Source organism: Pseudophryne corroboree, chromosome 2 (assembly GCF_028390025.1).
Source record: "Pseudophryne corroboree isolate aPseCor3 chromosome 2, aPseCor3.hap2, whole genome shotgun sequence".
Taxonomy (NCBI): domain Eukaryota; kingdom Metazoa; phylum Chordata; class Amphibia; order Anura; family Myobatrachidae; genus Pseudophryne; species Pseudophryne corroboree.
The window spans coordinates 120,439,329-120,464,983 of record NC_086445.1 but is presented as its reverse complement, the minus strand read 5'-3'; positions in this window follow the sequence as shown (position 1 = coordinate 120,464,983).

The following is a 25,655-nucleotide window of genomic DNA, read 5'->3' as shown; positions in this document are numbered from 1 at the left end:
CCACGGCTGTAGCTACCTCTGTGTCGGCACTCGGCAGTCCATCCATAATTGTATACCACCTACCCGTGTTTTTTTTTTCTTTCTTCTTTATACATACTACATCTCATTATCATCCAGTCTATATTAGCAGCAGACACAGTACGGTAGTCCACGGCTGTAGCTACCTCTGTGTCGGCACTCGGCAGTCCATCCATAATTGTATACCACCTACCCGTGGTTTTTTTTTCTTTCTTCTTTATACATACTACATCTCATTATCAACCAGTCTATATTAGCAGCAGACACAGTACGGTAGTCCACGGCTGTAGCTACCTCTGTGTCGGCACTCGGCAGTCCATCCATAATTGTATACCACCTACCCGTGGTTTTTTTTTCTTTCTTCTTTATACATACTACATCTCATTATCAACCAGTCTATATTAGCAGCAGACACAGTACGGTAGTCCACGGCTGTAGCTACCTCTGTGTCGGCACTCGGCAGTCCATCCATAATTGTATACCACCTACCCGTGTTTTTTTTTTCTTTCTTCTTTATACATACTACATCTCATTATCAACCAGTCTATATTAGCAGCAGACACAGTACGGTAGTCCACGGCTGTAGCTACCTCTGTGTCGGCACTCGGCAGTCCATCCATAATTGTATACCACCTACCCGTGTTTTTTTTTTCTTTCTTCTTTATACATACTACATCTCATTATCAACCAGTCTATATTAGCAGCAGACACAGTACGGTAGTCCACGGCTGTAGCTACCTCTGTGTCGGCACTCGGCAGTCCATCCATAATTGTATACCACCTACCCGTGGTTTTTTTTTTTCTTTCTTCTTTATACATACTACATCTCATTATCAACCAGTCTATATTAGCAGCAGACACAGTACGGTAGTCCACGGCTGTAGCTACCTCTGTGTCGGCACTCGGCAGTCCATCCATAATTGTATACCACCTACCCGTGGTTTTTTTTTTCTTTCTTCTTTATACATACTACATCTCATTATCAACCAGTCTATATTAGCAGCAGACACAGTACGGTAGTCCACGGCTGTAGCTACCTCTGTGTCGGCACTCGGCAGTCCATCCATAATTGTATACCACCTACCCGTGGTTTTTTTTTTCTTTCTTCTTTATACATACTACATCTCATTATCATCCAGTCTATATTAGCAGCAGACACAGTACGGTAGTCCACGGCTGTAGCTACCTCTGTGTCGGCACTCGGCAGTCCATCCATAATTGTATACTAGTATCCATCCATCTCCATTGTTTACCTGAGGTGCCTTTTAGTTGTGCCTATTAAAATATGGAGAACAAAAATGTTGAGGTTCCAAAATTAGGGAAAGATCAAGATCCACTTCCACCTCGTGCTGAAGCTGCTGCCACTAGTCATGGCCGAGACGATGAAATGCCAGCAACGTCGTCTGCCAAGGCCGATGCCCAATGTCATAGTACAGAGCATGTCAAATCCAAAACACCAAATATCTGTAAAAAAAGGACTCCAAAACCTAAAATAAAATTGTCGGAGGAGAAGCGTAAACTTGCCAATATGCCATTTACCACACGGAGTGGCAAGGAACGGCTGAGGCCCTGGCCTATGTTCATGGCTAGTGGTTCAGCTTCACATGAGGATGGAAGCACTCAGCCTCTCGCTAGAAAAATGAAAAGACTCAAGCTGGCAAAAGCAGTAGCACCGCAAAGAACTGTGCGTTCTTCGAAATCCCAAATCCACAAGGAGAGTCCAATTGTGTCGGTTGCGATGCCTGACCTTCCCAACACTGGACGTGAAGAGCATGCGCCTTCCACCATTTGCACGCCCCCTGCAAGTGCTGGAAGGAGCACCCGCAGTCCAGTTCCTGATAGTCAGATTGAAGATGTCAGTGTTGAAGTACACCAGGATGAGGAGGATATGGGTGTTGCTGGCGCTGGGGAGGAAATTGACCAGGAGGATTCTGATGGTGAGGTGGTTTGTTTAAGTCAGGCACCCGGGGAGACACCTGTTGTCCGTGGGAGGAATATGGCCGTTGACATGCCTGGTGAAAATACCAAAAAAATCAGCTCTTCGGTGTGGAAGTATTTCAACAGAAATGCGGACAACAGGTGTCAAGCCGTGTGTTGCCTTTGTCAAGCTGTAATAAGTAGGGGTAAGGACGTTAACCACCTCGGAACATCCTCCCTTATACGTCACCTGCAGCGCATTCATAATAAGTCAGTGACAAGTTCAAAAACTTTGGGCGACAGCGGAAGCAGTCCACTGACCAGTAAATCCCTTCCTCTTGTAACCAAGCTCACGCAAACCACCCCACCAACTCCCTCAGTGTCAATTTCCTCCTTCCCCAGGAATGCCAATAGTCCTGCAGGCCATGTCACTGGCAATTCTGATGATTCCTCTCCTGCCTGGGATTCCTCCGATGCATCCTTGCGTGTAACGCCTACTGCTGCTGGCGCTGCTGTTGTTGCTGCTGGGAGTCGATGGTCATCCCAGAGGGGAAGTCGTAAGCCCACTTGTACTACTTCCAGTAAGCAATTGACTGTTCAACAGTCCTTTGCGAGGAAGATGAAATATCACAGCAGTCATCCTGCTGCAAAGCGGATAACTGAGGCCTTGACAACTATGTTGGTGTTAGACGTGCGTCCGGTATCCGCCGTTAGTTCACAGGGAACTAGACAATTTATTGAGGCAGTGTGCCCCCGTTACCAAATACCATCTAGGTTCCACTTCTCTAGGCAGGCGATACCGAGAATGTACACGGACGTCAGAAAAAGACTCACCAGTGTCCTAAAAAATGCAGTTGTACCCAATGTCCACTTAACCACGGACATGTGGACAAGTGGAGCAGGGCAGGGTCAGGACTATATGACTGTGACAGCCCACTGGGTAGATGTATGGACTCCCGCCGCAAGAACAGCAGCGGCGGCACCAGTAGCAGCATCTCGCAAACGCCAACTCTTTCCTAGGCAGGCTACGCTTTGTATCACCGGTTTCCAGAATACGCACACAGCTGAAAACCTCTTACGGCAACTGAGGAAGATCATCGCGGAATGGCTTACCCCAATTGGACTCTCCTGTGGATTTGTGGCATCGGACAACGCCAGCAATATTGTGTGTGCATTAAATATGGGCAAATTCCAGCACGTCCCATGTTTTGCACATACCTTGAATTTGGTGGTGCAGAATTTTTTAAAAAACGACAGGGGCGTGCAAGAGATGCTGTCGGTGGCCAGAAGAATTGCGGGACACTTTCGGCGTACAGGCACCACGTACAGAAGACTGGAGCACCACCAAAAACTACTGAACCTGCCCTGCCATCATCTGAAGCAAGAAGTGGTAACGAGGTGGAATTCAACCCTCTATATGCTTTAGAGGTTGGAGGAGCAGCAAAAGGCCATTCAAGCCTATACAATTGAGCACGATATAGGAGGTGGAATGCACCTGTCTCAAGCGCAGTGGAGAATGATTTCAACGTTGTGCAAGGTTCTGATGCCCTTTGAACTTGCCACACGTGAAGTCAGTTCAGACACTGCCAGCCTGAGTCAGGTCATTCCCCTCATCAGGCTTTTGCAGAAGAAGCTGGAGACATTGAAGGAGGAGCTAACACGGAGCGATTCCGCTAGGCATGTGGGACTTGTGGATGGAGCCCTTAATTCGCTTAACAAGGATTCACGGGTGGTCAATCTGTTGAAATCAGAGCACTACATTTTGGCCACCGTGCTCGATCCTAGATTTAAAGCCTACCTTGGATCTCTCTTTCCGGCAGACACAAGTCTGCTGGGGTTGAAAGACCTGCTGGTGAGAAAATTGTCAAGTCAAGCGGAACGCGACCTGTCAACATCTCCTCCTTCACATTCTCCCGCAACTGGGGGTGCGAGGAAAAGGCTCAGAATTCCGAGCCCACCCGCTGGCGATGATGCAGGGCAGTCTGGAGCGACTGCTGATGCTGACATCTGGTCCGGACTGAAGGACCTGACAACGATTACGGACATGTCGTCTACTGTCACTGCATATGATTCTCTCAACATTGAAAGAATGGTGGAGGATTATATGAGTGACCGCATCCAAGTAGGCACGTCACACAGTCCGTACTTATACTGGCAGGAAAAAGAGGCAATTTGGAGGCCCTTGCACAAACTGGCTTTATTCTACCTAAGTTGCCCTCCCACAAGTGTGTACTCCGAAAGAGTGTTTAGTGCCGCCGCTCACCTTGTCAGCAATCGGTGTACGAGGTTACATCCAGAAAATGTGGAGAAGATGATGTTCATTAAAATGAATTATAATCAATTCCTCCGCGGAGACATTGACCAGCAGCAATTGCCTCCACAAAGTACACAGGGAGCTGAGATGGTGGATTCCAGTGGGGACGAATTGATAATCTGTGAGGAGGGGGATGTACACGGTGATATATCGGAGGATGATGATGAGGTGGACATCTTGCCTCTGTAGAGCCAGTTTGTGCAAGGAGAGATTAATTGCTTCTTTTTTGGTGGGGGTCCAAACCAACCCGTCATATCAGTCACAGTCGTGTGGCAGACCCTGTCACTGAAATGATGGGTTGGTTAAAGTGTGCATGTCCTGTTTATACAACATAAGGGTGGGTGGGAGGGCCCAAGGACAATTCCATCTTGCACCTCTTTTTTCTTTAATTTTTCTTTGCGTCATGTGCTGTTTGGGGAGTGTTTTTTGGAAGGGCCATCCTGCGTGACACTGCAGTGCCACTCCTAGATGGGCCCGGTGTTTGTGTCGGCCACTAGGGTCGCTTATCTTACTCACACAGCTACCTCATTGCGCCTCTTTTTTTCTTTGCGTCATGTGCTGTTTGGGGAGGGTTTTTTGGAAGGGACATCCTGCGTGACACTGCAGTGCCACTCCTAGATGGGCCCGGTGTTTGTGTCGGCCACTAGGGTCGCTTATCTTACTCACACAGCTACCTCATTGCGCCTCTTTTTTTCTTTGCGTCATGTGCTGTTTGGGGAGGGTTTTTTGGAAGGGACATCCTGCGTCACACTGCAGTGCCACTCCTAGATGGGCCCGGTGTTTGTGTCGGCCACTAGGGTCGCTTATCTTACTCACACAGCTACCTCATTGCGCCTCTTTTTTTCTTTGCGTCATGTGCTGTTTGGGGAGGTTTTTTTGGAAGGGACATCCTGCGTGACACTGCAGTGCCACTCCTAGATGGGCCAGGTGTTTGTGTCGGCCACTAGGGTCGCTTAGCTTAGTCATCCAGCGACCTCGGTGCAAATTTTAGGACTAAAAATAATATTGTGAGGTGTGAGGTATTCAGAATAGACTGAAAATGAGTGGAAATGATGGTTTTTGAGGTTAATAATACTTTGGGATCAAAATGACCCCCAAATTCTATGATTTAAGCTGTTTTTTAGGTTTTTTGGAAAAAAACACCCGAATCCAAAACACACCCGAATCCGACAAAAAAAATTCGGTTAGGTTTTGCCAAAACGCGGTCGAACCCAAAACACGGCCGCGGAACCGAACCCAAAACCAAAACACAAAACCCGAAAAATTTCCGGCGCTCATCTCTAATTTTTAGCCAGCATAGGTACTTTCATTGCTGCCCAGGGCGCCCCCCCCCCCCCCCCAGCGCCCTGCACCCTCAGTGACCGTTGGTGTGAAGTGTGCTGAGAGCAATGGCGCACAGCTGCCGTGCTGTGCGCTACCTTAAGAAGACTGGGAAGTCTTCAGCCGCCGATTTCTGGACCTCTTCTCTCTTCAGCATCTGCAAGGGGGTCGGCAGCGCGGCTCCGGTGACCCATCCAGGCTGTACCTGTGATCGTCCCTCTGGAGCTAGTGTCCAGTAGCCTAAGAAGCCAATCCATCCTGCACGCAGGTGAGTTCACTTCTTCTCCCCTAAGTCCCTCGTTGCAGTGAGCCTGTTGCCAGCAGGACTCACTGAAAATAAAAAACCTAACAAAACTTTTACTCTAAGCAGCTCTTTAGGAGAGCCACCTAGATTGCACCCTTCTCGGCCGGGCACAAAAACCTAACAGAGGCTTGGAGGAGGGTCATAGGGGGAGGAGCCAGTGCACACCACCTGATCCTAAAGCTTTTACTTTTGTGCCCTGTCTCCTGCGGAGCCGCTATTCCCCATGGTCCTTACGGAGTCCCCAGCATCCACTTAGGACGTCAGAGAAAGAATCTTATGTTATCAGAGCAATAAGGAATGATTTTATTCAGAGGCGTCTCGATTCTTATTGACACCCAGTGTGGCGGAAATACCACTTGTGAGCATGCCAACAAAAAGGGTGCATAGTCATGTGGGAAGGGGGTGTGGCCTCAGTTTTGTTTTTAAAATGAAAGCAGCTGTTCCTCAAAGATTGTCTACCAGGATTCAGTATGATATCCCGATGGACGGGATGCCGGCGGCAGAATACTGACAGTGGCATCCTGGCCATCAGAATCCCGACAGCCCCCCAGAAAGTAACCTTAACCCTCATCTGCCCCTTACACTAACTCTCCCTTGTGGGTACCTAATCCTAATCTTCCCAAGTGGTGCCTAACCCTAACCCTCCCCGGGGTTGCCTAACCCTCCCTTCCCCGCGGCAGAAGGACGCGAGCACGTCCTGCTGAAAGAACGTACAGGATGCTGAGCGTCAGTATTTTGACACTGAGATCCTGACCCCCGTCGGTATTTAAAACACTGGGCTTATGCCGTCATTCAGGATTCCAGTGTCGGTAGTTCGACCGCCGGGATCACATCGGCATTTTAACTGCATCCCGTTTACCATCAGTAAGGCTATCTTTTTACATTGTAAAAAGGCTTGTTTTCAAGGTAAAGAAGGTATTTTACAGGGGTAGGAATTCCCATTGTCTTACAGGTGTGCTCTAAAATAGAATGAGACCCTTGGAGGCAAACATACTGGTCAGGTTCTCCCCATCCCTATATGAAGCAAAATCCCTTCTTATGGCATTCCCCAACACTTTTCACCATAATATTCTACCTGCCATATACTGTACATGCCCTAAACATTATTTTGTCTCTTTCTTCCTGCTATTCACAATTATGGCACATATATGACTATCGACCCTATTCAGGTTCAGCAGCAGAATCTGCTACTGCTTATGATCGCAAGCTGGGGGCCGCCAAGCACAAGGAAAGGCCGCCCAGCATGCCAAGTCCTGCCCATCGATGCGATCGCAATGTAATTGAGGTCTCATCGCTGATCAGGAAATAGCGGATGCCCCCCCCCCCCCCCCCCCCCCGCATGTGCAGCCACACCACCGCCATTTTCTTTATCAGAGTGGCTGCGTGTGATGTCACACAGTCACCCTGAAAATGGCCTGGCCACTGCCTCCCCCACAAAGGTCAATCGCCACGCCCCCCCCACACTCACACAATAGCCTTTGTCAATCAAGGAGCGATTGCATCCCTCACGGATACGATCACACTTTGCTAGTTCACGCATGTGCTGTGCGAACGCAACATATGCATGGAAGTTCGAAAATTGCCTGATTGCAATTTTCAGACAATAGCAATCCAACCTGAATGAGGGCCTATATACAGTACACACAGTCCTGCAAACCGCTAGCATTGTCACACAACTGCACCTTGTGCTCCCTCCCCATGGCTGAGCTAAGTATAGCCTCTAATGAATGTTGCTCCTCCACCCAGTGTAAAGAAGGACATATCTCCAGACTTTCCCTGCACTTAGGACTGTCCCACAAACAGATTTTACTCATTGCTTCTGCTAGTGACTTCAGCAAAGTTACTGCTTAGCCAGATGCTGGAATGTTGGAGCCCTGTTTGGAATAGGATTAGGTACTAATCACCTCCTAGAAAGCTGTACGATGTTTAAAGGTGGGTACACACTAGTCGATGGTGGAATGCCGGTGATGGACGACCAGGATTGGACTGGCCCACAGGGGTACATGGGAAACCACCGGTGGGCCCTACTGCCTGGGGCCCCACCCCCTCCTCTAGGGATCAGGTTCCAGACTGTGCTGTTACTAATCTAGTACATTATCTTGCATGCACTACAGTATTTACTGCATATACTTATCTAGGGGACCAACTCCTGCAAAATGGTTAGTCAAACCAATGTGGTGGCTGGCCACACCCCTTAACATGGGCCCCTACCACTGCATTCCCCCAGTGGGCCCCACATGCCCCAGTCCGACACTGTGGACGACTATATCGTTGAACGATATAGCGTTCAATGATATAGCACATACACACTGAACAATATAGTTCAACGATAACGATCAGTGACGTCAACGCTGGTATTCCCGGACATGCAGCTCAGCCCGTCATTGATGGGATGAGCTGCATGTCAGCTCAATATTGGTGATCGCTGAACGATGTGCGGGAGCGTGCATTGTTCATTGGTCACCAATATCACCCCCATACACACTGGACGATATAAGCCTAAAAAGAAACGATAATGACATTTATGTCATTATTGTTTATTTTTTAGACTGAAATCACCTAGTGTGTATCCCCCTTAAGCCTCCATATCCCCAAGGACACCCAACAATAAACAGCACCCACATCTAATAATGAATATATCATTCCCACCAATAAGCACCAACAGCACAGTAATAGCAATTATGTTTTAGAACTCTTCAAGACGCCCTGACAGTAAATAATAGCATTTAGAGGTACCACGTTGCACTAACAGCCACTACAATATATTACATTCCCCATCAACTCCACACCAGAATCATACTTTTAATACATGGCCATCACATAACATTGTTAAACCTTCCAGCCTCAACATTTAATACAAACCCACGATATAATATTGGTACCTCCACATCAGCTCCGACGTAACGTATCCCTTTAATCTGGGGCACACATGGATTACACAGGTTCTGTAGCCGATAAAAACCAGGTGAATTGCAGGCTTGATGTTAGCCAGCCACAGAACCTGTGTAATTCATGAGTGTCCTGGTTTAGTGATAGTTTGGTGAGCCTACACATAACAAAAGCCTCCAAACACAAGCCCACAAATGACATTAGTATCCCACATAGCAATAATACCCCCAAAACACTTACCTCCGGCTGTGAGAGGCATTCACTCACAGGAGTAGTGGGGTGGACAAGACGGGAGACCAGTAATGTGAGGTGTAGTGAGGTGCGTGGTAGAACTACTGTAATCACTGATCAGTGGCTGGTCTTGTGTGAGGAAACAACTGGGTAAACCAGGAAATGGAGGGTCCTACCCAAATCAGCCAGTTCCAGACTGATTATTGTCCAAGCTTACCGATACACCAGCACCAGTTCCTACACGATTTCTTGTCCTCCGACCCAACCAAAAATGAACCAACACATAGAAACATAGAATTTGATGACAGATAAGAACCACTTGGCCCATCCAGTCTGCCCCTTCCATTGATGGCCTTAGTGCAATATAAACAAAATCCATGTTGGGGTAATCCTGGAGGCAAGTGATTTTGTACTGCTCTGACTCCATACTAGTGGTGTGCACCAGGCCATTTTTGGGGTTTTGTGTTTTGGTTTGGGATCTGAAGGGAAACTCCTTCTTGTTTTGGCTCTGGACTGTTTTTGCCAAAACCCCTTTTGCGGGTTTTGGTTTTGGATCTGGATTTTTTCGAAAAAAATCATCAAACCAGCTAAAATCACAGAATTTGGTGGTGTTTTTGTTCCTACAGTATTATTAACCTCAATAACATTCATTTCCACTCATTTCCAGACTATTCTGAACACCTCACAGCTCACAATATTGTTTTTATCCAGTTTAGGCCAAAAGGTTGCACGAGGTAGCTGGATGGAGCAGCAGCAGCCCTTGAATGTACCTGTATAAACTGGGAGGACAAAATATTTTAAAAAAGAATGTATTTAAAAAAAAGACGCATTAGGCAAGGCTCAAGATTTCAGTTCACAAAAAGATAATTAAGGCAAAGAATAAAAAAAGACAAAATTTTAGATTTCATTTATTTAATTTATTTTAATTTATTTTTATTTTATTTATTTTATTTTGTTTATTTAGAATCAAATTCTTAATTTCCTCAAAGATATCTTCTATATGCAGAAAGTTCACTATATGAGTGTGGAGAGTTTATTTATATTCATTTAATTTAAATCTATTAATAATATTAATTTGAATAAATTACAATGTGCTGATAAGAAGAGTTATGAAAATAGGACAATCATTTATAGAGGTTATTCAATTGTGGTTGGAATTTCTGACCAGGCGAAAAACTGCCATTTTTGCCTGTTTTTTGGGCGAATTCGCATTCCTGATATTCAGTTTAAGCCCCGTTTTTTTGACTGGTCGGAAAATCCAACCATGTTGAAAAAGTGTATCGGCAATACACGGCTTTTTACGAATTCGCGGGCATTTTCGCACGTTTTTTATCCCATTTCCACCCATGCCAATTCGACTTTTTAAATAGTAGAATTGGCATGTCAAAAACTGGACTACAAACAGGTGAAAATGCCCGCAAATTGAATAAGGAACTGTCAGAGGAGCCGACAGCAATTGAATATACCCCATAATAAGAATATGAACTACAGACACCACACATTGAAATACACGTCTAGATGTATTCTGGGAGGATACAGCACAAAATATAAAAAAAAGATGCCTTTTATATTTTGGGTGGACTGACAGAACACCTCTAGATGGACAGAGCAGCTGCAGTCCCTGTATGTACACTAGGATGACACAGCACAAAATATTAATTTCATTCAATATATATATATATATATATATATATATATCACACACTGCGGTTACAGTGTCGCACAAATGAGTCAAAAATATGTAGAAGTATTTTTTATATCACACACCGGTTGTTACAGTGTTGCACAAATGAATCAGAAATAGATAGAATACTTACACACTGTGGTTGACTACACCGACAGCGTCACACAATGGGTTTATGGGTAGGAAATAATATACTGCAGTCTGACCGTCAGTGTCAAAGTACTTATGAAAATAAAATAAAAATTGTATACTACACTCAGGTACAGCACAAACAAAAAAATCTATTTTTTTACAATTATAGTGTTTGGCTTTTTGTTTTTAGCTTTTATTATTTTAATTTTACACTGGGTCGGAGCCCCTGGTTGGACAGACAGATCACCCCTTTCAGATACAGCAGAAATAGCACCACTTTCAAATACATAATAGAAATATATTTTTGGCTCTGGATCACACCCAGTTATATAGCAGTAGTGTATAGCAGGACTGGTAGTCGTCACTGAGTAACACACCAATAGAAATATTTTTTTGCTTTGGATCACACACAGAGCATATATAGAAGTAGTGTACGGCAGCCGCTGTACTAGTAGTCAGAGTTACGCACCAATAGAAATATATTTTTCGCTTTGGATCACACACAGATATAAAGCAGTAGTGTACGGCAGTACTGGTAGTCGTCACTGAGTGACGCACCAATAGAAATATATTTTTTGCTCTGAATCACACACAGATATATAGCAGTAGTGTACGGCAGTACTAGCAGTCATCACAGAGTGCCGCACTAATAGAAATATATTTTTTGCTCTGGATCACATACAGAGGATATATAGCAGTAGTGTACGGCAGATGCTGTACTAGTTGCCAGAGTGATGCACCAATAGAAATATATTTTTTGCTTTGGATCACACGCAGATATATTGTAGTAGTGTACGGCAGTACTGGTAGTTGTCACTGTGTGATGCACCAATAAAAATATGTTTTTTGCTCTGGATCACACACAGATATATAGCAGTAGTGTACAGCAGTACTGGCAGTTGGCACTGAGTGACACACCAATAGAAATATATTTTTTGCTCTGGATCACACACAGGATATAAAGCAGTAGTGTACAGCAGTACTGGTAGTTGTCAATGAGTGATGCACCAATAGAAATATATTTTTTGCTCTGGATCACACACAGAGGATATATAGCAGTAGTGTGCGGCAGCCGCAGTACTAGTAGTCAGAGTGATGCACCAATAGATATATATGTTTTGCTTTGGATCACATACAGAGGATATATAGCAGTAGTGTACGGCAGCCACTATACTGGTAGTTAGAGTGACGCACCAATAGAAATATATTTTTGCTTTGGAATACACACAGATATAGAACAGTAGTTGTAGTCGTCACAGAGTGCCGCACTAATAGAAATATATTTTTTGCTCTGGATCACACACAGAGTATTTATACTGTAGCAGTAGTGTACAGCAGACACTGTACTAGTTGTCACTGAGTGACGCCCCAAAATAAATATTTTTTTGCTTAGGATCACACACAGAGGATATATAGCAGTAGTGTACGGCAGCCACTGTACTAGTAGTCAGAGTGATGCACCAATGGAAATATTTTTTTTGCTTTGGATCACACACAGATATACAGCAGTAGTGTACGGCAGTACTGGTAGTCGTCATTGAGTGATGCACCAATAGAAATATATTTTTTGCTCCGGGTCACACACAGATATATTGTAGTAGTGTACGGCAGTACTGGTAGTTGTCACTGTGTGATGCACCAATAAAAATATGTTTTTTGCTTTGGATCACACACAGATATACAGCAGTAGTGTACGGCAGTACTGGTAGTCGTCATTGAGTGATGCACCAATAGAAATATATTTTTTGCTCCGGGTCACACACAGATATATAGCAGTAGTGTACAGCAGTACTGGTAGTCGTCACTGAGTAATGCACCAATAGAAATATATTTTTTGCACTGAATAACACACAGAGGATATATAGCAGTAGTGTGTGGCAGCCGCAGTACTAGTAGTCAGAGTGACGTACCAATAGATATATAGTTTTTGCTTTGGATCACGTACAAAGGATATATTGCAGTAGTGTATGGCAGTACACAGCCCTTATAGACAGAGAACAACACCTGGTCCTATACACAGCCACAGTATGCTATATGCAATGCACTGTCTAGTATGCAGAGCCCTAACACAGTGACAGTCACAGCATACCTACACAAGCAGCACCCCAGGTTAATCCAACTCTCCTGCTACAGCCCCTCTGCTCTCTCCTGCCCCCTGCCTATCCGATTACAGCACAGAATACAGCGCAGAAGGAACACGTCCTAACTGTGCACTCTCCAAGTCCGGAGTGAGGATGGCGCCGATAACTGGGACTATGTATAGAATCCAAAACCAGTGAGATCCGACAGCGAGATTATGACGTTTTGCCTCATTTTCTGATCCGAGTTAGGCGCGCAAAACCGAGCCTGACTCGGATCTGGGCTCGGATCTCAAAGTTCGGGGGAGTTCGGTTCTCAGAGAACTGAACCCGCTCAACCTCCATACTGATTCCAATATTTATTTTGAATTCTTAAAATTATTGAGTATCATTTTAAAGAGGTTATTACCTAATTTTCCCAAACTTTTTCTGTATCATGGCACCCTAGAGTATCAGAATTTTTTCAGAGCACCCCTATGCCAAAAGTTTGTTATTGTGAAAATATAAAACCAGTTTGGCACTCAGTTAAGTTTCAGAAGAAATGTCTAGCTACAGTAGGGACAGTCGTAATCATTCCTTAACAAACACTATAAATAAACAGCAAGATATCACCAGAATGATATCAGTAATAGGAGTCACTCCGCTGATTCATGATTTGACGTGTCTTTCAGTCTCTCATCCTTTGTATGTAGTCCACGCATATAAAACAAAAGGGTGGTCTTCATTTTGCCGGCTGTCGGGATACCAGCGCACAGTATACCGGCGCCGGAATCCCGACAGCTGGCATACCGACAGCCAGCATACCGACACCTTTTCTCCCTCTTGGGGGTCCAGCCCGGCCGCCGACATACCCTACACAAACCACAGATAGAGGATAAATCCTCATAGTGTAGCATGATGTATATGCATTAAGGGGTTAGGTTTGGGTGACCGGTGGTCAGGAGACTGCGAGTCACCATACCGACGCCGGGATCCTGGTAGTTAGTTGGCCAGCAGGGGGGGTGAGCGCAATGAAGCCCCTTCTGGGCTCACTGCACTCGCCGCACAACGAACTCGGTGGCTTGCTGCGCTCGGCACAGGTTCTATTCCCACTCAATGGGTGTCATGGACAGGAATAGTCCCTGCTGGTCGGCATGCCGTCCGGCGGGCTGTTAACTGTCCTGGATCCCGGCGTCAGTATAGTGACCGGCATTCTCCCGACCGCCAGTCACATAACAGCATCCCGTGATAAGGGGTGATGTAGTTACAGTGCACGCTATGTACGACTGTTATCGCATTGCCCGCATGTATGAATACCTGTTTGCCGGTAAATGATGCAGGTGCAAAGTGCTCGTGTCATTACCGGTGGTGCAGTTATAGAGGTGGGCAGGCGTTAGACCCCCATGATGTATGAAAGGGCAGCTTGCACATACCGATCGGTAGCTTACCCTGACTGCGTTCAGCACTTCAGTGTACCACTATGTGCCTCTCACTTTTGTTTTTATTTTACTGTTCCAATAAAGCTGGATCCTCACTCCTGACATACCAGCAGTCCCTGAACAACAATCAGAGCCTGGGCATCCCGCTAATCGCACCACGTATGAGCTAGGGATGGATGCGCTGGCGCCACTGGGACAAGGAGAATCGGACCATGCGCAATGAGGGCCACAGTGCCAATACCGAATGCCGCAAGTAGCAGAGCGCACATCACCAGGAGGATGATTTAATGCTCCCCCACTTCAGTATGATCAGGAGTAATACATTACTGTACGTCGATGTGTGGACCTGCTTAACCGCAATCCGGCCCTGGTGATCAGAGTGGTGTGTGGCCAATGCAGGAAGGTGTGGAATAACGGGGGAGGGGGGGGGGGTAAGTACAAATCGGATCTCTCTACCGATCTGATCTGCGGTACTGTGCCCCCGGCTCCTCAGTGAGTGATTGCACTGCACTGAAACTGACAGGCTGCGCTGGCGCCGGTCTATGATGAGAAAAGAAGCAGCAGCGACAATTCAGAGCTGGTTTCCATCACACAGCTGCGGGGACAGGGGCTCCTGCGGCTGTGTGCAGCACGGACTGCCAGTGATAGGGTTACTGCAAGCTGGGAGTCTCTGCTGGTCTGGAGCTGGACAGGGGCTGCTACAGCCACAGCGAGGTGAGTGAGGGGAGGCTGGCTGTCTGCATCTCTGTAAAGCAGGGGTGGCCAGACTTTTGGGACCTGGGATCTACTTTTTGTTCACTTACTTACTGGTGATCTACCGGCAACAAATAACACCAATAATAACGCTCACATTTAAAAATAGCATTAATAATGATGCCATCAAATAACAGCACCAATAATAATTAGAGATGAGCGGGTTCGGTTCCTCGGAATCCGAACCCGCCCGAACTTCATGTTTTTTTTCACGGGTCCGAGCGACTCGGATCTTCCCGCCTTGCTCGGTTAACCCGAGCGCGCCCGAACGTCATCATGACGCTGTCGGATTCTCGCGAGGCTCGGATTCTATCGCGAGACTCGGATTCTATATAAGGAGCCGCGCGTCGCCGCCATTTTCACTCGTGCATTGAGATTGATAGGGAGAGGACGTGTCTGGCGTCCTCTCCATTAGAATAGAGATAGATTAGATAGAGAGAGAGAGATTGTGCAGAGTCGCAGACAGAGTTAGTTTACCACAGTCAGTGACCAGTGCAGTTGCTAGTTAACTTTTATTTAATATAATATATCCGTTCACTTCTCTCTGCTATATCCGTTCTCTGCCTGAAAAAAAAAACGATACACAGCACAGTCAGTCACACAGTGTGACTCAGTCTGTGTGCACTCAGCTCAGCCCAGTGTGCTGCACAGTCATCAATGTATAAATTAAAAGCTTATAATTAATTGTGGGGGAGACTGGGGAGCACTGCAGGTTGTTAGCAGGAGCCAGGAGTACAATTATATTAATTAACAGTGCACACTTTTGCTGCAGGAGTGGTGACCAGTGCCTGACCACCAGTATAGTATTGTTGTATACTACTAATATCTCTTTAAATATCAACCAGTCTATATTAGCAGCAGACACAGTACAGTGCGGTAGTTCACGGCTGTGGCTACCTCTGTGTCGGCACACGGCAGGCAGTCCGTCCGACCAGAATTGTATTATTTATTATTATATACCTACCACCTAACCGTGGTTTTTTTTTCATTCTTTATACCGTCATAGTGTCATCCTAATTGTTACGAGTATACTACTATCTCTTTATCAACCAGTGTACAGTGCGGTAGTTCACGGCTGTGGCTACCTCTGTGTCGGCACACGGCAGGCAGTCCGTCCGACCAGAATTGTATTATTTATTATTATATACCTACCACCTAACCGTGGTTTTTTTTTTCATTCTTTATACCGTCATAGTGTCATCCTAATTGTTACGAGTATACTACTATCTCTTTATCAACCAGTGTACAGTGCGGTAGTTCACGGCTGTGGCTACCTCTGTGTCGGCACACGGCAGGCAGTCCGTCCGACAAGAATTGTATTATTTATTATTATATACCTACCACCTAACCGTGGTTTTTTTTTTCATTCTTTATACCGTCATAGTGTCATCCTAATTGTTACGAGTATACAACTATCTCTTTATCAACCAGTGTACAGTGCGGTAGTTCACGGCTGTGGCTACCTCTGTGTCGGCACACGGCAGGCAGTCCGTCCGACCAGAATTGTATTATTTATTATTATATACCTACCACCTAACCGTGGTTTTTTTTTCATTCTTTATACCGTCATAGTGTCATCCTAATTGTTACGAGTATACTACTATCTCTTTATCAACCAGTGTACAGTGCGGTAGTTCACGGCTGTGGCTACCTCTGTGTCGGCACACGGCAGGCAGTCCGTCCGACCAGAATTGTATTATTTATTATTATATACCTACCACCTAACCGTGGTTTTTTTTTCATTCTTTATACCGTCATAGTGTCATCCTAATTGTTACGAGTATACTACTATCTCTTTATCAACCAGTGTACAGTGCGGTAGTTCACGGCTGTGGCTACCTCTGTGTCGGCACACGGCAGGCAGTCCGTCCGACCAGAATTGTATTATTTATTATTATATACCTACCACCTAACCGTGGGTTTTTTTTTCATTCTTTATACCGTCATAGTGTCATCCTAATTGTTACGAGTATACTACTATCTCTTTATCAACCAGTGTACAGTGCGGTAGTTCACGGCTGTGGCTACCTCTGTGTCGGCACACGGCAGGCAGTCCGTCCGACCAGAATTGTATTATTTATTATTATATACCTACCACCTAACCGTGGTTTTTTTTTTCATTCTTTATACCGTCATAGTGTCATCCTAATTGTGACGAGTATACTACTATCTCTTTATCAACCAGTGTACAGTGCGGTAGTTCACGGCTGTGGCTACCTCTGTGTCGGCACACGGCAGGCAGTCCGTCCGACCAGAATTGTATTATTTATTATTATATACCTACCACCTAACCGTGGTTTTTTTTTTCATTCTTTATACCGTCATAGTGTCATCCTAATTGTTACGAGTATACTACTATCTCTTTATCAACCAGTGTACAGTGCGGTAGTTCACGGCTGTGGCTACCTCTGTGTCGGCACACGGCAGGCAGTCCGTCCGACCAGAATTGTATTATTTATTATTATATACCTACCACCTAACCGTGGTTTTTTTTTTCATTCTTTATACCGTCATAGTGTCATCCTAATTGTTACGAGTATACTACTATCTCTTTATCAACCAGTGTACAGTGCGGTAGTTCACGGCTGTGGCTACCTCTGTGTCGGCAGTCGGCAGGCAGTCCGTCCATCCATAATTGTATTATTATTATAATATATACCACCTAACCGTGGTTTTTTTTTCATTCTTTATACCGTCGTCATAGTGTCATACTAGTTGTTACGAGTATACTACTATCTCTTTATCAACCAGTGTACAGTGCGGTAGTTCACGGCTGTGGCTACCTCTGTGTCGGCAGTCGGCAGGCAGTCCGTCCATCCATAATTGTATTATTATTATAATATATACCACCTAACCGTGGTTTTTTTTTCATTCTTTATACCGTCGTCATAGTGTCATACTAGTTGTTACGAGTATACTACTATCTCTTTATCAACCAGTGTACAGTGCGGTAGTTCACGGCTGTGGCTACCTCTGTGTCGGCAGTCGGCAGGCAGTCCGTCCATCCATAATTGTATTATTATTATAATATATACCACCTAACCGTGGTTTTTTTTCCATTCTTTATACCGTCGTCATAGTGTCATACTAGTTGTTACGAGTATACTACTATCTCTTTATCAACCAGTGTACAGTGCGGTAGTTCACGGCTGTGGCTACCTCTGTGTCGGCAGTCGGCAGGCAGTCCGTCCATCCATAATTGTATTATTATTATAATATATACCACCTAACCGTGGTTTTTTTATACCACCTAACCGTGGCAGTCCGTCCATAATTGTATACTAGTATCCAATCCATCCATCTCCATTGTTTACCTGAGGTGCCTTTTAGTTCTGCCTATAAAATATGGAGAACAAAAAAGTTGAGGTTCCAAAATTAGGGAAAGATCAAGATCCACTTCCACCTCGTGCTGAAGCTGCTGCCACTAGTCATGGCCGAGACGATGAAATGCCAGCAACGTCGTCTGCCAAGGCCGATGCCCAATGTCATAGTACAGAGCATGTCAAATCCAAAACACCAAATATCAGAAAAAAAAGGACTCCAAAACCTAAAATAAAATTGTCGGAGGAGAAGCGTAAACTTGCCAATATGCCATTTACCACACGGAGTGGCAAGGAACGGCTGAGGCCCTGGCCTATGTTCATGGCTAGTGGTTCAGCTTCACATGAGGATGGAAGCACTCAGCCTCTCGCTAGAAAACTGAAAAGACTCAAGCTGGCAAAAGCACCGCAAAGAACTGTGCGTTCTTTGAAATCCCAAATCCACAAGGAGAGTCCAATTGTGTCGTTTGCGATGCCTGACCTTCCCAACACTGGACGTGAAGAGCATGCGCCTTCCACTATTTGCATGCCCCCTGCAAGTGCTGGAAGGAGCACCCGCAGTCCAGTTCCTGATAGTCAGATTGAAGATGTCAGTGTTGAAGTACACCAGGATGAGGAGGATATGGGTGTTGCTGGCGCTGGGGAGGAAATTGACCAGGAGGATTCTGATGGTGAGGTGGTTTGTTTAAGTCAGGCACCCGGGGAGACACCTGTTGTCCGTGGGAGGAATATGGCCGTTGACATGCCAGGTGAAAATACCAAAAAAATCAGCTCTTCGGTGTGGAGGTATTTCACCAGAAATGCGGACAACAGGTGTCAAGCCGTGTGTTCCCTTTGTCAAGCTGTAATAAGTAGGGGTAAGGACGTTAACCACCTCGGAACATCCTCCCTTATACGTCACCTGCAGCGCATTCATAATAAGTCAGTGACAAGTTCAAAAACTTTGGGTGACAGCGGAAGCAGTCCACTGACCAGTAAATCCCTTCCTCTTGTAACCAAGCTCACGCAAACCACCCCACCAACTCCCTCAGTGTCAATTTCCTCCTTCCCCAGGAATGCCAATAGTCCTGCAGGCCATGTCACTGGCAAGTCTGACGAGTCCTTTCCTGCCTGGGATTCCTCCGATGCATCCTTGCGTGTAACGCCTACTGCTGCTGGCGCTGCTGTTGTTGCCGCTGGGAGTCGATGGTCATCCCAGAGGGGAAGTCGTAAGCCCACTTGTACTACTTCCAGTAAGCAATTGACTGTTCAACAGTCCTTTGCGAGGAAGATGAAATATCACAGCAGTCATCCTACTGCAAAGCGGATAACTGAGTCCTTGACAACTATGTTGGTGTTAGACGTGCGTCCGGTATCCGCCGTTAGTTCACAGGGAACTAGACAATTTATTGAGGCAGTGTGCCCCCGTTACCAAATACCATCTAGGTTCCACTTCTCTAGGCAGGCGATACCGAGAATGTACACGGACGTCAGAAAAAGACTCACCAGTGTCCTAAAAAATGCAGTTGTACCCAATGTCCACTTAACCACGGACATGTGGACAAGTGGAGCAGGGCAGGGTCAGGACTATATGACTGTGACAGCCCACTGGGTAGATGTATGGACTCCCGCCGCAAGAACAGCAGCGGCGGCACCAGTAGCAGCATCTCGCAAACGCCAACTCTTTCCTAGGCAGGCTACGCTTTGTATCACCGCTTTCCAGAATACGCACACAGCTGAAAACCTCTTACGGCAACTGAGGAAGATCATCGCGGAATGGCTTACCCCAATTGGACTCTCCTGTGGATTTGTGGCATCGGACAACGCCAGCAATATTGTGTGTGCATTAAATATGGGCAAATTCCAGCACGTCCCATGTTTTGCACATACCTTGAATTTGGTGGTGCAGAATTTTTTAAAAAACGACAGGGGCGTGCAAGAGATGCTGTCGGTGGCCAGAAAAATTGCGGGACACTTTCGGCGTACAGGCACCACGTACAGAAGACTGGAGCACCACCAAAAACTACTGAACCTGCCCTGCCATCATCTGAAGCAAGAAGTGGTAACGAGGTGGAATTCAACCCTCTATATGCTTCAGAGGTTGGAGGAGCAGCAAAAGGCCATTCAAGCCTATACAATTGAGCACGATATAGGAGATGGAATGCACCTGTCTCAAGTGCAGTGGAGAATGATTTCAACGTTGTGCAAGGTTCTGATGCCCTTTGAACTTGCCACACGTGAAGTCAGTTCAGACACTGCCAGCCTGAGTCAGGTCATTCCCCTCATCAGGCTTTTGCAGAAGAAGCTGGAGGCATTGAAGAAGGAGCTAACACGGAGCGATTCCGCTAGGCATGTGGGACTTGTGGATGCAGCCCTTAATTCGCTTAACAAGGATTCACGGGTGGTCAATCTGTTGAAATCAGAGCACTACATTTTGGCCACCGTGCTCGATCCTAGATTTAAAGCCTACCTTGGATCTCTCTTTCCGGCAGACACAGGTCTGCTGGGGTTGAAAGACCTGCTGGTGACAAAATTGTCAAGTCAAGCGGAACGCGACCTGTCAACATCTCCTCCTTCACATTCTCCCGCAACTGGGGGTGCGAGGAAAAGGCTCAGAATTCCGAGCCCACCCGCTGGCGGTGATGCAGGGCAGTCTGGAGCGACTGCTGATGCTGACATCTGGTCCGGACTGAAGGACCTGACAACGATTACGGACATGTCGTCTACTGTCACTGCATATGATTCTCTCAACATTGATAGAATGGTGGAGGATTATATGAGTGACCGCATCCAAGTAGGCACGTCACACAGTCCGTACTTATACTGGCAGGAAAAAGAGGCAATTTGGAGGCCCTTGCACAAACTGGCTTTATTCTACCTAAGTTGCCCTCCCACAAGTGTGTACTCCGAAAGAGTGTTTAGTGCCGCCGCTCACCTTGTCAGCAATCGGCGTACGAGGTTACATCCAGAAAATGTGGAGAAGATGATGTTCATTAAAATGAATTATAATCAATTCCTCCGCGGAGACATTGACCAGCAGCAATTGCCTCCACAAAGTACACAGGGAGCTGAGATGGTGGATTCCAGTGGGGACGAATTGATAATCTGTGAGGAGGGGGATGTACACGGTGATATATCGGAGGGTGAAGATGAGGTGGACATCTTGCCTCTGTAGAGCCAGTTTGTGCAAGGAGAGATTAATTGCTTCTTTTTTGGGGGGGGTCCAAACCAACCCGTCATATCAGTCACAGTCGTGTGGCAGACCCTGTCACTGAAATGATGGGTTGGTTAAAGTGTGCATGTCCTGTTTTGTTTATACAACATAAGGGTGGGTGGGAGGGCCCAAGGATAATTCCATCTTGCACCTCTTTTTTCTTTTCTTTTTCTTTGCATCATGTGCTGATTGGGGAGGGTTTTTTGGAAGGGACATCCTGCGTGACACTGCAGTGCCACTCCTAGATGGGCCCGGTGTTTGTGTCGGCCACTAGGGTCGCTAATCTTACTCACACAGTCAGCTACCTCATTGCGCCTCTTTTTTTCTTTGCGTCATGTGCTGTTTGGGGAGGGTTTTTTGGAAGGGACATCCTGCGTGACACTGCAGTGCCACTCCTAGATGGGCCCGGTGTTTGTGTCGGCCACTAGGGTCGCTAATCTTACTCACACAGTCAGCTACCTCATTGCGCCTCTTTTTTTCTTTGCGTCATGTGCTGTTTGGGGAGGGTTTTTTGGAAGGGACATCCTGCGTGACACTGCAGTGCCACTCCTAGATGTGCCCGGTGTTTGTGTCGGCCACTAGGGTCGCTAATCTTACTCACACAGTCAGCTACCTCATTGCGCCTCTTTTTTTCTTTGCGTCATGTGCTGTTTGGGGAGGGTTTTTTGGAAGGGCCATCCTGCGTGACACTGCAGTGCCACTCCTAGATGGGCCCGGTGTTTGTGTCGGCCACTAGGGTCGCTTATCTTACTCACACAGCGACCTCGGTGCAAATTTTAGGACTAAAAATAATATTGTGAGGTGTGATGTGTTCAGAATAGGCTGAAAATGAGTGTAAATTATGTTTTTTGAGGTTAATAATACTTTGGGATCAAAATTACCCCCAAATTCTATGATTTAAGCTGTTTTTTAGGGTTTTTTGAAAAAAACACCCGAATCCAAAACACACCCGAATCCGACAAAAAAAATTCAGTGAGGTTTTGCCAAAACGCGGTCGAACCCAAAACACGGCCGCGGAACCGAACCCAAAACCAAAACACAAAACCCGAAAAATTTCCGGCGCTCATCTCTAATAATAATGCGCACATTTAAAAATAGCATTAAGAATGACAACATCAAATAACCCCCCTCTGTGCAAACTCCCCCCTTGTGCAGATACCCCCCTTCCAATCCCCTTCATAATAGCCCCCTGTACAATAATCCCCTCTGTGCAGATCCTCCACCCTTTGCAAATCCCCCTTGCGTAAAAAAGCAATCCCTTTGTGAAGATACTGTAGCACGCTCCGTGCAGTTCCACCCCCCCTTTGCAGATCGTCCCTCCCCTTATGAAGAAACCCCCCCTTGCATAACTTACCTGACAAATTGTCACGCTGCCTAGTTTCACCCTCTCCCTGCAGTCACGGCTCCCGCTTTCATGCTGCATGGCCACCCGCTGGCTGCTTCTCCTGTCGTCGCTACCGCCGGCTGGATCAAACTAGATCCAACTAGCGCCCAGTCTCCATACAATGCAGGTGACATAACGGCGTCACCAGCACACCCGCACACTGCATCCCTGGGGACTGTGAAGAGAAGCAGCGGCGGCAGGCTCCTTACAGTTATTTTCTGTTAAGTCTGTTGCGATCTACCTGTGGATGTTCTTCGAGCTACCGGTAGATCGCGACATACCTTTTGGCCACCTCTGCTGTAATGGGGGGATGGTGGAATATATACATTTATATATTTCACCTGGGGCTGCCCCTTTAATAGGGCCCCCTCCCTGCCTGAAGTGCCCCAGACCCCCGTAGCCTTAATCCTGCCATGGGCCAGCCCCTCTCCTTTACAAATATTTTTTTGAAAAGGCGTCTGTGGATGGTAGGGGGGGTGCTATGTGAGCAGCAGGGGTGGGGGGGGGAATCTCACACGTCACGCAGGGAAAGAGGACACTGCAGCAGCTGCCTCTCTCCCCAAATATTTTTTTGAAAAGGTGTCTGTGGATGGTAGGGGGGGTGCTATGTGAGCAGCAGGGGTGGGGGGGGAATCTCACACGTCACGCAGGGAAAGAGGACACTGCAGCAGCTGCCTCTCTCCCCAGCGTATCACAGTGTGTGCTCCGCTGGGGCGAGAGGCTGTCGCTGCAGCGTGTCCTCTCTCTCCTGGCTCCCGGTTGTCTAAATTGAGAAGAGGGGGAGCAGCTGGACCCGGGCTTCTCCAACAGGCTCAGCCCTAATAAAGAGTACCCGCTCCCCCCCTTCCCCTCTTGGCGCTACTGGGGAACATAGGCCACATGAACAGGTTGTCATATCATGTTTACAAAGTGCAAATCTGACCCTTTCACATAAAGCATACCTCCTAACTGTCCCGACTACAGCGGGACAGTCCCGCTATTTGGACACTGTCCCATTGTCCCACTCACGGGCAGCAGTGTCCCGAGGGTGGGTGGGTGATATGAGTCAGAAGAGGCTTTGATCACCTGCTGCTCTGCTCTGCAAAGCAGCAAGTGATCTCTGAATAGATGCCGTGCACATGCACATAGCATCTATTCAGTGCAGGGATGGGAGGAGGTGCCTGCCCAGCTGCTCGGGGGAGTGCTGGTCACGCCCCTAAAATGACGGTAAACGGGTCAGTGACGTGTGGCCACGCCCACTCATGAGGCCACATCCTGATCCTCTAAGATAAAAAGTTGGGAGGTATGTAATAAAGGTTTTCTTGGGGTGCACACCAGTGTCCTTCCCAGATATCCTTTTCTCATTGCCCCAGTAGATGACATGGGGGTATAGCATGCAGAAGTAAGGGATAGCCATATACAGTAAGTAAGTTTAAAAAATACTAGATTTTTTGCATAAAATCAATGAAAATATAATCAGTGGCATCGAGAGAGGGGGGGAGGGGTACAAATTACCTGGGCCCAGGTCTGATAGAGGGGCCCAGTGGGGGCCCAGGTCCACGCCTCCTTTGATTAGGCCATGCCTCCTGAAAAGTACCTGGGCCCAGCCAGGCTCTCTACAACCCAGGCTGGGAGGCATGCTATGCTCCTGTGAGTGGGTGCTTCTGATGTGCTGGACATGCCCCCAAAGAGGAGTGGCCATGCCCTCCAGTGGGGGCAGGGGGGCCCAGGAAGTTGTTGTACCGGGGCCCAGAATTTCTCTTGGCAGCCCTGAATATAATGTGTCCCCCCAAATAGGGAACAAACTGCATGTTAAAAATCCTAATTTACCAATCATGATCATTTTTCGGTTGGAATTAGTGAATTAGTGAATCGAGAATTTCCAACGTTTCTATACAGGGAATTGCCCTGATTTTCCCCAGATCTATAAGACCAGCTGTGCTTTCATGCTAGATAATCCCCATAGCGTACATTTGTTTTCACTTACACAAAAATACTGTTCTAAAATGTGAAAATACAAAACAAACACTGGGATTAATTATACAAAAGTTAGGGTAAAATGTCTTATTTTACTGAATAACAAAATATGTATGTAAAAAAATAGTACCTCATTTTTTATTTTTTTTAATGAATGCAGATTAATTTAAAAACAGTCTAGCAGCAACAGAATTACACTACTGACCTCACACCATTTCCCAGCATCACTGTCTGCTGCTGCAGTTTTGTCCATCACCTCTACACTATACAAGAAAATGTATTTTTGTCCCTATAAAAGAATGGAAAAATGTAACTTCCATTAAGGTCTTAATACGTTCCAGGTGTGAAATACAATGTAGAAAGCACAGACGTAACAGAATTTTAGGGAAAATTCACACTTTATTTAATACCGTACTTTACATTCCGCAAAACTCAAAAAAGATAATACTAACAAGTCTCAAAGCAAAAGGAATCAAATAATCTGTGCATAAAGGGTTTGTGTCAAAGTTTATACAAAGTGTTTAATGATGTTTCTGGAGACAAGAAAGGACAGTTATGAAAATGCAAAGCAAGACAAAACTCAAAACATTATTATTTGTGCAAAATAGCTTAACTCTCTGAAATTCTGAGTTCTAGTTTAGAACTTTTAAAAAGGTTCTAACCTGTTCTAATGTTCTGTATAAAAAAATAGAGATGTGCGGTTTCTGATTTACCCGGATATACACGGATTTACCCAGATCTCAA